This window comes from Hordeum vulgare, chromosome 6H (genome assembly GCF_904849725.1).
Source record: "Hordeum vulgare subsp. vulgare chromosome 6H, MorexV3_pseudomolecules_assembly, whole genome shotgun sequence".
NCBI lineage: Eukaryota > Viridiplantae > Streptophyta > Magnoliopsida > Poales > Poaceae > Hordeum > Hordeum vulgare.
In genome coordinates this window covers 486,730,461-486,742,699 of record NC_058523.1, presented here as the reverse complement: position 1 = coordinate 486,742,699, position 12,239 = coordinate 486,730,461, and positions in this window count along the sequence as shown.

The following is a 12,239-nucleotide window of genomic DNA, read 5'->3' as shown; positions in this document are numbered from 1 at the left end:
ATCATGTTGTAATAGTTAATATCGACTTGCACGTCAATGGTACGGCAACCGGCAGGAGCCATAGGGTTGTCTTTAAACTAATGTTTGTGCTTGCAGATGCGTTTACTATATTGCTAGGATGTAGCTTTAGTAGTAATAGCATGAGTAGCACGACAACCCCGATGGCGACACGTTGATGGAGATCATGGTGTAGCGCCGGTGACAACAAGATCATGCCGGTGCTTTGGTGATGGAGATTAAGAAGCACGTGATGATGGCCATATCATGTCACTTATGAATTGCATGTGATGTTAATCCTTTTATGCACCTTATTTTGCTTAGAACGACGGTAGCATTACGAGGTGATCTCTCACTAAAATTTCAAGATGAAATTGTTTTCTTCCCGATTTTGCACCGTTGCTACAGTTCATCGTTTCGAGACACCACGTGATGATCGGGTGTGATAGACTCAACGTTCACATACAACGGGTGCAAAACAGTTGCACATGCGGAACACTCGGGTTAAGCTTGACGAGCCTAGCATGTGCAGACATGGCCTCGGAACACATGAGACCGAAAGGTCGATCATGAATCATATAGTTGATATGATTAGCATAGGGATGCTTACCACTGAAACTATCCTCAACTCACGTGATGATCGTACTTGAGCTAGAGGAATTGGATCATGAATCACTCAAATGACTAGAGAGATGTACTTTTTGAGTGGGAGTTTAGCAAGTAATTTTATTAAGTTAAACTCTAATTATCTTGAACATAGTCTAAGTCCACTTTGAATATATTTGTGTTGTAGATCAATGGCTCACGCGACAGTCACCCTGAATTTTATACGTTCCTAGGGAAAGCTAAGTTGAAAGATGATGGAAGCAACTTTGTAGACTGGGCTCGTAATCTTAAGTTGCTCCTACAAGCTGGGAAGAAGGATTATGTCCTTAGTGCTGCCCTAGGGGATGAACCAACCGCTACGGTTGACCAAGATGTTAAGAACGCTTGGTTAACACGTAAGGAGGACTACTCAGTAGTTCAATGTGCAGTCTTGTATGGCTTAGAACCGGGACTTCAACGTCGCTTTGAGCGTCATGGAGCATATGAGATGTTCCAGGAGTTGAAGTTTATCTTTCAGAAGAACGCCCAAATCGAGAGGTATGAGACCTCCGATAAATTCTATGCTTGCAAGATGGAGGAGGATTTGTCTGTCAGTGAACATGAGCTCAAAATGTCTGGGTACTCAAACCGTCTAGCTGAGCTGGGGATTGAACTCCCGCAAGAGGCTATCACTGACATAATTCTTCAATCACTGCCGCCAAGCTATAAGGGCTTTGTGTTGAACTATAACATGCAAGGGATGAACAAGTCACCCGGCGAGTTATTCGCGATGCTGAAAGTCGCAGAGTCATAACTCCGTAAAGAGCATCAAGTGTTGATGGTGAATAAGACGACTAGTTTCAAGAGAAACAGCAAAGGAAAGAAGGGTAATTCGAAGAAGAGCGGCAAGCCTGTTGCCAATCCAACAAAGAAACGCAAAGCTGGACCTAAGCCTGAAACGGAGTGCTATTATTGCAAGGGTATGGGTCACTGGAAGCGCAACCGCCCCAAGTATCTGGGTGATAACAAGGCGGCCAAAGAAAAATCTGGTATATTTGATATACATGTTATTGATGTGTACTTAACCAGCTCTCGTAGTAGTGCCTGGGTATTCGATACCGGTTCTGTTGCTCATATTTGCAACTCAAAACAGGAACTGCGGAATAAGCGAAGGCTGGCGAAGGATGAAGTGACGATGCGCGTAGGAAATGGTTCCAAGGTTGATGCAATCACCGTCGGCACAGTTTCACTTCAATTACCATTAGGATTAGTTATGAACTTGAATAAATGTTATTTAGTGCGTGCGTTAAGCATGAACATTATATCTGGATCTTGTTTATTGCGAGACGGTTACTCATTTAAGTCAGAGAATAATGGTTGTTCTATTTCTATGAGTAATATCTTTTATGGTCATGCACCCAATGTGAGAGGATTGTTCATATTGAATCTTGATAGTGATAATACACATATACATAACATTGAGACCAAAAGAGTTAGAGTTAACAATGATAGCGCCATATTTTTATGGCACTGCCGCTTAGGTCATATTGGTGTAAAGCGCATGAAAAAACTCCATACCGATGGAATTTTGGAGTCACTTGACTTTGATTCACTTTACACGTGCGAACCATGCCTCATGGGCAAGATGACTAAGACTCCGTTCTCTGGAACAATGGAGCATGCAAGTGACTTGTTGGAAATCATACATACCGATGTGTGTGCTCCAATGAGTGTGGAGGCACGCGGCGGATATCGTTATTTTCTCACCTTCATTGATGATTTGAGTACATATGGTTATGTCTACTTAATGAAGCACAAATCTGAAACATTTGAAAAGTTCAAACAATTTGAGAGTGAAGTCGAAAATCATAGTAACAAGAAGATCAAGTTCCTACAGTCTGATCGTGGGGGTGAATATCTGAGTTTCGAGTTTGGTGCTCACTTAAGACAATGTGGAATTGTTTCACAGTTGACACCGCCTGGAACAACACAGCGTAATGGTGTGTCCGAACGTCGTAATCGTACTTTATTAGAGATGGTGCGATCTATGATGTCTCTTACCGATTTGCCGTTATCGTTTTGGGGTTATGCATTGGAAACAACTGCATTCACTTTAAATAGGGCATCATCAAAATCCGTTGAGACGACACCATACGAACTGTGGTATGGCAAAAGACCAAAGTTGTCATTTCTTAAAGTTTGGGGATGTGATGCTTATGTCAAAAAGCTTCAGCCTGAAAAGATGGAACCCAAAGCGAAAAAGTGTGTCTTCATAGGTTACCCAAAAGAGTCAGTTGGGTATACCTTCTATCTCAAATTCGAGAGCAAAGTGTTTGTTGCTAAGAATGGAGCTTTTCTCGAGAAGGAGTTTCTCTTGAGAGAATTGAGTGGGAGGAAGATAGAACTTGATGAGGTTGTAGAACCTCTCATCCCTCAGGATGGTGGCGCAGGGCAAGGGGAAACCCCTGTCATTGCGACGCTAGTTGAGGAGGAAGTTAATGATGATGATCATGAAACTCCGGATCAAGTTCCTATCAGACCTCGCAGGTCGACGAGATCGCGTACTGCTCCGGAGTGGTACGGTAATCCCGTCTTATCAATTATGTTTTTAGACAACAATGAGCCTGCGAATTATGAAGAAGCAATGGTGGGCCCGGATTCCAACAAATGGTTGGAGGCCATGAAGTCTGAGATAGGATCTATGTACGAAAACAAAGTGTGGACTTTGGAAGTACTACCTGAAGGCCGCAAGGCTATTCAGAACAAATGGATCTTTAAGAAGAAGACGGACGCTGACGGTAATGTGACCGTTTATAAAGCTCGACTTGTGGCAAAGGGTTTTTCACAAGTTCAAGGAATTGACTACGGTGAGACGTTCTCACCCGTAGCGATGCTTAAGTCTGTCCGAATCATGTTAGCAATAGTTGCGTTTTTCGATTATGAAATCTGGCAGATGGATGTCAAAACGGCGTTCCTTAACAGTTTCCTTAAGGAAGAGTTGTATATGATGCAACCCGAAGGTTTTGTCGATCCTAGAAATGCTAACAAAGTGTGCAAGCTCCAGCGATCCATTTATGGACTCGTGCAAGCATCTCGGAGTTGGAATAAACGCTTTGATGAGGTGATCAAAGCATTTGAGTTTATACAGGTGGTTGGAGAATCCTATATTTACAAGAAAGTGAGTGGGAGCTCTGTGACGTTTCTAATATTATATGTGGATGACATATTGCTGATTGGAAACAACGCGGAGTTTTTGGAGAGCATAAAGGGTTACTTGAATAAAAGTTTCTCTATGAAGGACCTAGGAGAAGCTGCTTACATTCTATGCATAAAGATCTATAGGGATATGTGACAGCCCGATGCCGACGTTCCAGAAGATTCCCTTTCCTTTCTGTTTTCATCCTGTGGCTTATTTTATTTGCCGCATCATCATCGCATCATGCGCATCATCTGCATTGCATCGGCATCTCTGTTGCCGCCCGTTTTCAAAACTTGCATTCGTTAGTAGTCGCCGGTTCTCGTCGTTGTCCGTTCCGAGCCCGACCGCACTCGCACGCGCCCGCGGCACCGTCAAAACCCTGTTTTAAAAGTGTGCGTAAAACTTTCTCTGATCGGGTTGATATTTGACGTGCGGTCTTATTTTAATATAACTAGGCCGCCTCTCAAGTTTCGTCGCGATCGGAGTTCGTCTGGTGCCCGAACGGTTGACCGTAGCGGCACCGTATTCGGTCTACCGCCAGACGGTCATCGGTGTTTTAAAAATCGTTGTCGCGCCGCCCGTTCTCCCTCTTGTCTCCGGTAAACCATCCTACACGGCCACGTAACCGTTCCCGCGTGCGGAATCGTCCGAATCCGACCCCGCGGTTGGATCCGGAACGCGATTCCGGTTAAGCGAGCCCCTCTTTTCTCTATAAATACCCCCTCATCCTTATTTTTAGACAGCCCCTCTCCTCCCACCTCGGGATCTGTGCCCCTAACCCTAATTCCCCCATAACCTCTCTCTCCCGTAGCCGCCGCCGGCCCGCAAGACCCGTTTCGGGCCCGCCAAGCCCATCTGGGTCCGGATCACGCCGCCGCCCACATTCTACCCCGAGCTCCCGAGCTCCCCGTCCATGGCTGCCCGTGCCCGAGGCCGCAGCCCCTAGCCGCCGCCACCTCGTCGCCGCTCCGCCCTCGCCGCCTCGTGCCGCCGCCGTTCGAGCGCTTCCGTTCGCCCCGAGCAGCAGCGGCCCTCGCCGGAGTCCCGCGCGCCTCTGCGAGCACCTGCGCCAGATCCCGCGCCGCCAGGAGATGCCTCGCGATGGAGCCCTCCCTGCCCGCCGGTGCTCGCCTTTCCCTGCCCAGAGCAGGTCCCACGAGATTGAGAACCGCCGGATCCCGGCCGCCTCGCCGCCATCGCGACCTGCGCCAGCGCCGCCGGTTCCTGCTCCTCGATCCAGGCGGGATCGAGGGAGCGCCAGCCGCCGCGACCAGGGCAACGCTCGCCAGCGCGCGTGGGTCGGCCTCCCGCACTGGCCTTCCTCGCCCAGCCGCGTGGGCCACCCCTTCGGCCCAGGAGCATTTCGACCTCCCCAACTCCATCCTCCAGCGTCCCTCGGCCCACTGCTCTCCACCGACCCCAAGGCTCGTCTCCAAGCAGGCCCAAGGTGAGCAGGTCCTTTTCCCTCGCCCTAGCGCCTGTTAGTTATTTTGCACCCATGCCTTTGTTAGGCCCGATAGGAGGGATTTGGCCCATAGAGATTTATATAATTCCTGTGGTTTTTTTTGTAGTTTCAGAAAAATGCTTGTTTTTCAAATGCCCGTAACTTTTTATCCGTAAGTCGGAGCGAGGCGTATTTTATATGGTTTTAGGGTAGCTTCACGAGTAGAACACGATTTCACAACTTGCATAATTGTTTGACGTAGTTTTACGTGCCGAACGCCTAGTTTAACGTGCTGTCCTATATTGTTTCGTCCCGTATTTATTTTTTCTTGCGGTCCGGTTTGCTCGAGTACCTTAGACAAAATGCCCATGTTCTAGGAACTATTTTTCCATGTATTTTGGACCGGTCAATTATATTTTTGCGTGTAGGGTTTGCCGATAGTTTATTTTCCCGTGTATAGGTTATTTTTCCCGCATTTTAGTGTGGCTTTATTTTGTGTTGCAACCCCACATATTTTATATGTTTCCGAGGTAGAAAAATCCCATGGATTTTTCTGTGCAATTAGTTTTAGCTTTCGAGTAAGTTAGTTCGCGAGATATTTTGCTATGTTGCCCTTTTGATTAATTCGTAGGATTTATTCCGTGCCTCGTTTGAATTAGTTGTCAACTAGAGAGTTCATCTTGTATGTTTTGTTTAGCCGCTGATATTTTTGGTTGCAATAGAAATGCATGTTTAGGTGTGTTTTTATTGCCCTCAAGTTGCTAGAAATAGTGCTGATTTGGAGGAGCTGAAATATTTCTAAGTCTGGAATCCGTTATATTTTTGTTGCTGTCTTGTCTTGCTTGCAACTTGTGATCTGTAGCTCTTTCGAGGTTGGTCCAATGGAGTTAGTTGTACCCCTTGTGTTTCTCTAGCATGATGTCAAGTTTCATGCCATTTGGAGTCCTGTAGATATAGGTTTTGCTGCTGTCAATATTGCTTCAGATCGAAAACTGCACATTCATGAGGTGTTATTTTCACTAAGTCTGAAATAGTGTGTGAGATGCCTTTTTGTGACTTCTTTCCCTAGTGATCCAACATGCCATGCTAGTTGTTGTTAGTTGTTTGTAGTAGTGCTTCTTGCCCTCTTCCAAGCCATGCCTTGCTTGAGCTTATCGGAGTTGTGTAGCCGAAGTTGTGAGGCGTAGAAAATGCTATGTGGCTGATTTTGGCAGATTGTAGTGTTTTCTTGTTTTGCTCGTAGATGTTGAACCGTAGCTCCGATTTGATCGTGTCCTACATGAAACTTGCTTAGAATCTCGTGTAGTTTCATGTTCTCTTACTGTTTGTATGTTTTGAAGTGCTCGTGACCGTCGTTGCACACATTTTGCATTCATGCCATCATATCTTGCGATGCTTGTATCTTTTGAACCGTAGCTCCGTTGGAGATGTTCTCTATGTGTAGGTTGCTTGAAATGAAGCGTAGAATCACGTGAACCTATTTGTTTTGCTGTTTAAAAACCAATTAAATGCATTAGTTCAGATCTGGACAGAATTGTAAATTAACATGTGAAGTCGTTTCGGAGATGTTATAAGTCATTTCCGACCTCATTTAAAATGCCTAGATAGGTAGATTAATTGCGCTTCACCTCTTGCCATGTTTAACCACATTTAATATTGTCGTGTATCTAATCGGGATAGAACTAAATAAATTAACGTGGAGTTTCGTCAATATGCAACTCGTGCATATTAAACTTCACTTAATGTGTAGTGTTTGATTGTGTGATTTGTCATGTCGTGACTTGCATGTTTCCAGCTGTTCATGCATCATTTGTGTTGTGCATCGTGTGGTGAATTTCGTGTGTTAATTTTTGTTTTCGGTTTGCTTCGTCTCGATAGAGTTCCGCAGCGTGCCGGCTTGTGAGGACCCGTTCGACTACGTCGGTTCGTCTGCTTCACGGATGCATTCTTCTTCCAAGCGGGATCTCAGGCAAGATGATCATTTCCCCAGATACCATTACTATCATTGCCATGCTAGTTTTACCGTTGCTATCGTTTATGTCTCGTTGCCTACCACATGTTAAATATCAGCCTCTCACCACTGCCATGAAATCTTCAACCTGTTCAACCTAGCAAATCACTGATTGGCTATGTTACTGCTTGCTTAACCCTGTGTTAGCGTTGCTAGTTGCAGGTGCAGTTGCTTCCATGTGAAAACATGGGTTCCTTGTTATATCACCATATTAAATGCTATTTAATTTAATGCACCTATATACTTGGTAAAAGGTGGAAGGTTCGGCCTTTCTAGCCTGGTGTTTTGTTCCACCTTTGCCCCCTTAGTTTCGGCTACCGGTGTTATGTTCCATAAATGAGCGCTCCTAACACGATCGGGGTTGTTATAGGGACCCCCTTGATAATTCGTTTTAGATTAAAGCTGGTCTGGCAAGGCCCAACTTTGGTACTATATTTGCCTAAACACCTAATAAAATTGCATAGGGACTTTCCGGACCCCGAGGATAATTTAATCAACCCCCGAGCCAGTGCTCCTCATGAGCGTTGGTCCAAATTGGCAAACTACGGGGCCACCACGTGGCAACCCGAGGTTTGGTTCTCCTAGTGTGACCCATCCGTCGTGTCCTGAGAACGAGGTACGCGACTCCTATCGGGATCGTCGACACGTCGGGCGGCCTTGCTGGATTAGTTTTACCTTTGACGAAATATCTTGTGCATCGGGATTCCGGTGATGCTTTGGGTAATCTCAGAGCTGAGGTTTTCCACTAGGGAATCCGACGAGATCGCGAGCTTCGTGATTGAGGATTTCTATGCAGCTTGTGGTAATTTGTGATGGACTAGTTGGAGCACCCCTGCAGGGTTAAATCTTTCGGAAAGTCGTGCCAGCGGTTATGTGGCAACGTGGAAACTTTGTTTAACACTGGTTCAAGATAACTTGAAGTGAACTTAATTAAAATATGCCAACTGTGTGCGTAACCGTGACTGTCTCTTTCGCGAGTTCCTTCTCCGATCGAGGACACGATGGGGTTATGTCTGACGTAGGTAGGTGTTCAGGATCATTCATTTGATCATCAGTAGTTCACGTCCGTTATGTGTAGATCTTCCCCCTCTTATTTCTTGTACTCGTAAGTTAGCCACCATATATATATGCTTAGCCGCTGCTGCAACCTCACCACTTAACCTTACCCCACCCATTAAGCTTTGCTAGTCTTGATACCTTTGGAAATGAGATTGCTGAGTCCCCTGTGGCTCACAGATTACTACAACACCAGTTGCAGGTACAGGTAAAGGTTAGTTGACGCGAGCGCGTTGATTGTTCATTTGGAGTTGCTTCTTCTTCTTCTTCATCATCGATCTAGGATGGGTTCCAGGCCGGCAGCCTGGGATAGCAAGGATGGACGTCGTTCTTATTTTTCTCGTTTGTTTTCGTCCGTAGTCGGACCCTGCTCTTCCTCTTGATGATTATGTAATGTACTGGTGTGACTCTGATGTAGCTTGTGGCGAGTGTAAGCCAATTCTATTATATACCTCTTCTTTTCAGTACATGTACTTGTAACGATATCCATTCTTGCGACACGACGAGATGCGCTTCTATCCCTGACGAGGCCTTCGTGCCAAATTGAGGATAGGGTCGCATCTTGGGCGTGACAGGATAGATCAAAACGCCTGATAGGACTTTCACAAAGCACATACCTTGATAAAGTTTTGAAGAGGTTCAAAATGGAACAGTCCAAGAAGGGGTTCTTGCCAGTTTTACAAGGCACGAGATTGAGTAAGACTCAGTGCCCAGCAACTAATAAAGATAGAGAGCATATGAGCACCGTCCCCTATGCTTCAGCCATAGGTTCTATCATGTATGCAATGTTGTGCACTAGACCAGACGTTAGCCTGGCCATAAGTATGGCAGGCAGGTTCCAGAGTAATCCAGGAGTGGATCACTGGAAGGCGGTCAAGAATATCCTGAAGTACCTGAAAAGGACTAAGGAGATGTTTCTTGTGTATGGAGGTGACGAAGAGCTCGTCGTAAAAGGTTACGTCGATGCAAGCTTTGACACAGATCCGCATGACTCTAAGTCGCAGACCGGATACGTATTTATTCTTAATGGGGGTGCGGTAAGCTGGTGCAGTTCCAAGCAAAGCGTCGTAGCTGATTCTACATGTGAAGCGGAGTACTGGCTGCCTCGGAGGCAGCTAAGGAGGGTGTCTGGATGAAGAAGTTCATGACGGATCTTGGAGTGGTGCCGAGCGCGCTGAATCCAATAACCCTGTTTTGTGACAACACGGGTGCCATTGCCTTAGCAAAGGAACCACGGTTTCACACGAAGACCAGACACATCAAACGATGCTTCAACCTCATCCGCGACTACGTCGAGGAGGAGGACGTGAATATATGCAAAGTGCATACAGATCTGAATGTGGCAGACCCGCTGACTAAACCTCTTCCACGGGCAAAGCATGATCAACACGAGAACTGTATGGGTGTTAGATTTATTACAATGTAATTCGCATGGCGATGTGAGGACTAGATTATTGACTCTAGTGCAAGTGGGAGACTGTTGGAATTATGCCCTAGAGGCAATGATAAATAAGTTATTATTATAATTCCTATATCAAGATAATCGTTTATTATCCATGCTATAATTGTATTGAATGAAGACTTAGATACATGTGTGGATACATAGACAAAACACTGTCCCTAGCAAGCCTCTAGTTGGCTAGCCAGTTGATCAAGGATAGTCAGGGTCTTCTGACTATGTACAAAGGTGTTGTTGCTTGATAACTGGATCACATCATTGGGTGAATCATGTGATGGACTAGACCCAAACTAATAGACGTAGCATGTTGATCGTGTCATTTTGTTGCTACTGTTTTCTGTGTGTCAAGTATTTATTCCTATGACCATGAGATCATATAACTCACTGACACCGGAGGAATGTTTTGTGTGTATCAAACGTCACAATGTAACTGCGTGACTATAAAGATGCTCTACAGGTATCTCCGAAGGTGCCCGCTGAGTTAGTATGGATCAAGACTGGGATTTGTCACTCCGTGTGACGGAGAGCTATCTCTCATGGGATCTTGTATTATGGAACGAGTAAAGAGACTTGCCGGTAAACGAGATTGAAATAGGTATGCGGATACTGACAATCGAATCTCGGGCAAGTAACATACCGAAGGACAAAGGGAATGACATACGGGATTATATTAATATTTGGCACTGAGGTTCAAACGATAAGATATTCGTAGAATATGTAGGATCCAATATGGGCATCCAGGTCCCGCTATTGGATATTGACCGAGGAGTCCCTCGGGTCATGTCTACATAGTTCTCAAACCCGCAGGGTCTACACACTTAAGGTTCGGTGTTGTTTTATGTGTATTTGAGTTATATGGTTGGTTACCGAATGTTATTCGGAGTCCCGGATGAGATTAGGGACATCACGAGGGTTTCCGGAATGGTCCGGAGACGAAGATTGATATATAGGATGACCTCATTTGATTACCGGAAAGTTTTCGGCATTACCGGGAATGTATCGGGAGTGACGAATGGGTTCCGGATGTTCACCGGGGGGCAGCCCACCCCGGGGAAGCCCATAGGCCTTAGGGGTGCTGCACCAGCCCTTAGTGGGCTGGTGGGCAAGCCCAAGAAGGCCCCTACGCAGGATCAAAGAAAATCAAAGAGAAAAAAAAGGGAAGTGGGAAGGAAGGGAAGGACTCCACCTTCCAATCCTAGTTGGACTAGGATTGGAGGAGGATTCCTCCTCCCCCCCTTCGGCCGACCCCCTTGGGGCTCCTTGAGCCTCAAGGCAAGGCCCCTCCCCTACCTCCTATATATACGGAGGTATTAGGGCTGATTTGAGACAACTTTGCGACGGCAGCCCGACCACATACCTCCACGGTTTTTCCTCTAGATCGTATTTCTACGGAGCTCGGGCGGAGCCCAGCTGAGATAGATCATCAGCAACCTCCAGAGCGCCGTCACGCTGCCGGAGAACTCATCTACCTCTCCGTATCTCTTTCTGGATCAATAAGGCCGAGATCATCATCAAGCTATACATGTGCTGAACGCGGAGGTGCCGTCCGTTCGGCACTAGATCAGAGCGGATCGTGGGACGGATCGCGGGACGGTTCGCGGGGCGGATCGAGGGACGTGAGGACATTTCACTACATCAACCGCGTTTCTTAACGCTTCCTGCTGTGCGATCTACAAGGGTACGTAGATCAAAAATCCCCTCGTAGATGGACATCACCATGATAGGTCTTCGTGCGCGTAGGAAATTTTTTGTTTCCTATGCGACGTCTCCAACAGAAACAGCCATAACTTTCGCATACGAGCTCCAAATCGAGCTAACCCAAGCTTGTTGGCTTCAGGACGACAAGGGCAATCCAAACAGCGAATGAAAATCCTAAGAACATGCAGTTATGAAAATGCCAATGATATAGAGATGTGAGACCTCTATGAATGAAGAACCGGCAAAAACTCCAACATCGAAAACATCATAGAAGATGCATATGTACTCCGTTTTCGATGAACTTGAGCTTGTCATGAAGATGACCATAAGCTTTAAAACTCACAAAGAGTAAGACCAAACAAGAACCAAGAAGTATGATGCAAGGATGCAAATTGTTTGAGCTCTCAACGAACGATACGATCAAGCTACTCACTTTAGAGCCCCCCTTGATAGTACGACAATCTATCCTAAAACAGAAAACCTATCAAGGGCAAACATATACCTTGCACCTCGTCCTCTTAAGCTAGATGACGATGATCTTGGCTTCCTCAAGATGGACCACCTTTCTTGATTGTGTTGGCTTGATGAAGACTAGTTGATTGCTCCCCCATACACACTATGGGTGAGCTGCTCTTCAGCCTATCTTCACAAGTCCATTGCCACTATCCTCCACCACTTGACGTCATCCTCCATGGGTTATATGAGATCTTCCTCTTGATGCAAGCCCATGGAAACATACCTAACCCCACATAGAACTCTCACGAAAACCATGGGTTAGTACACAAATACG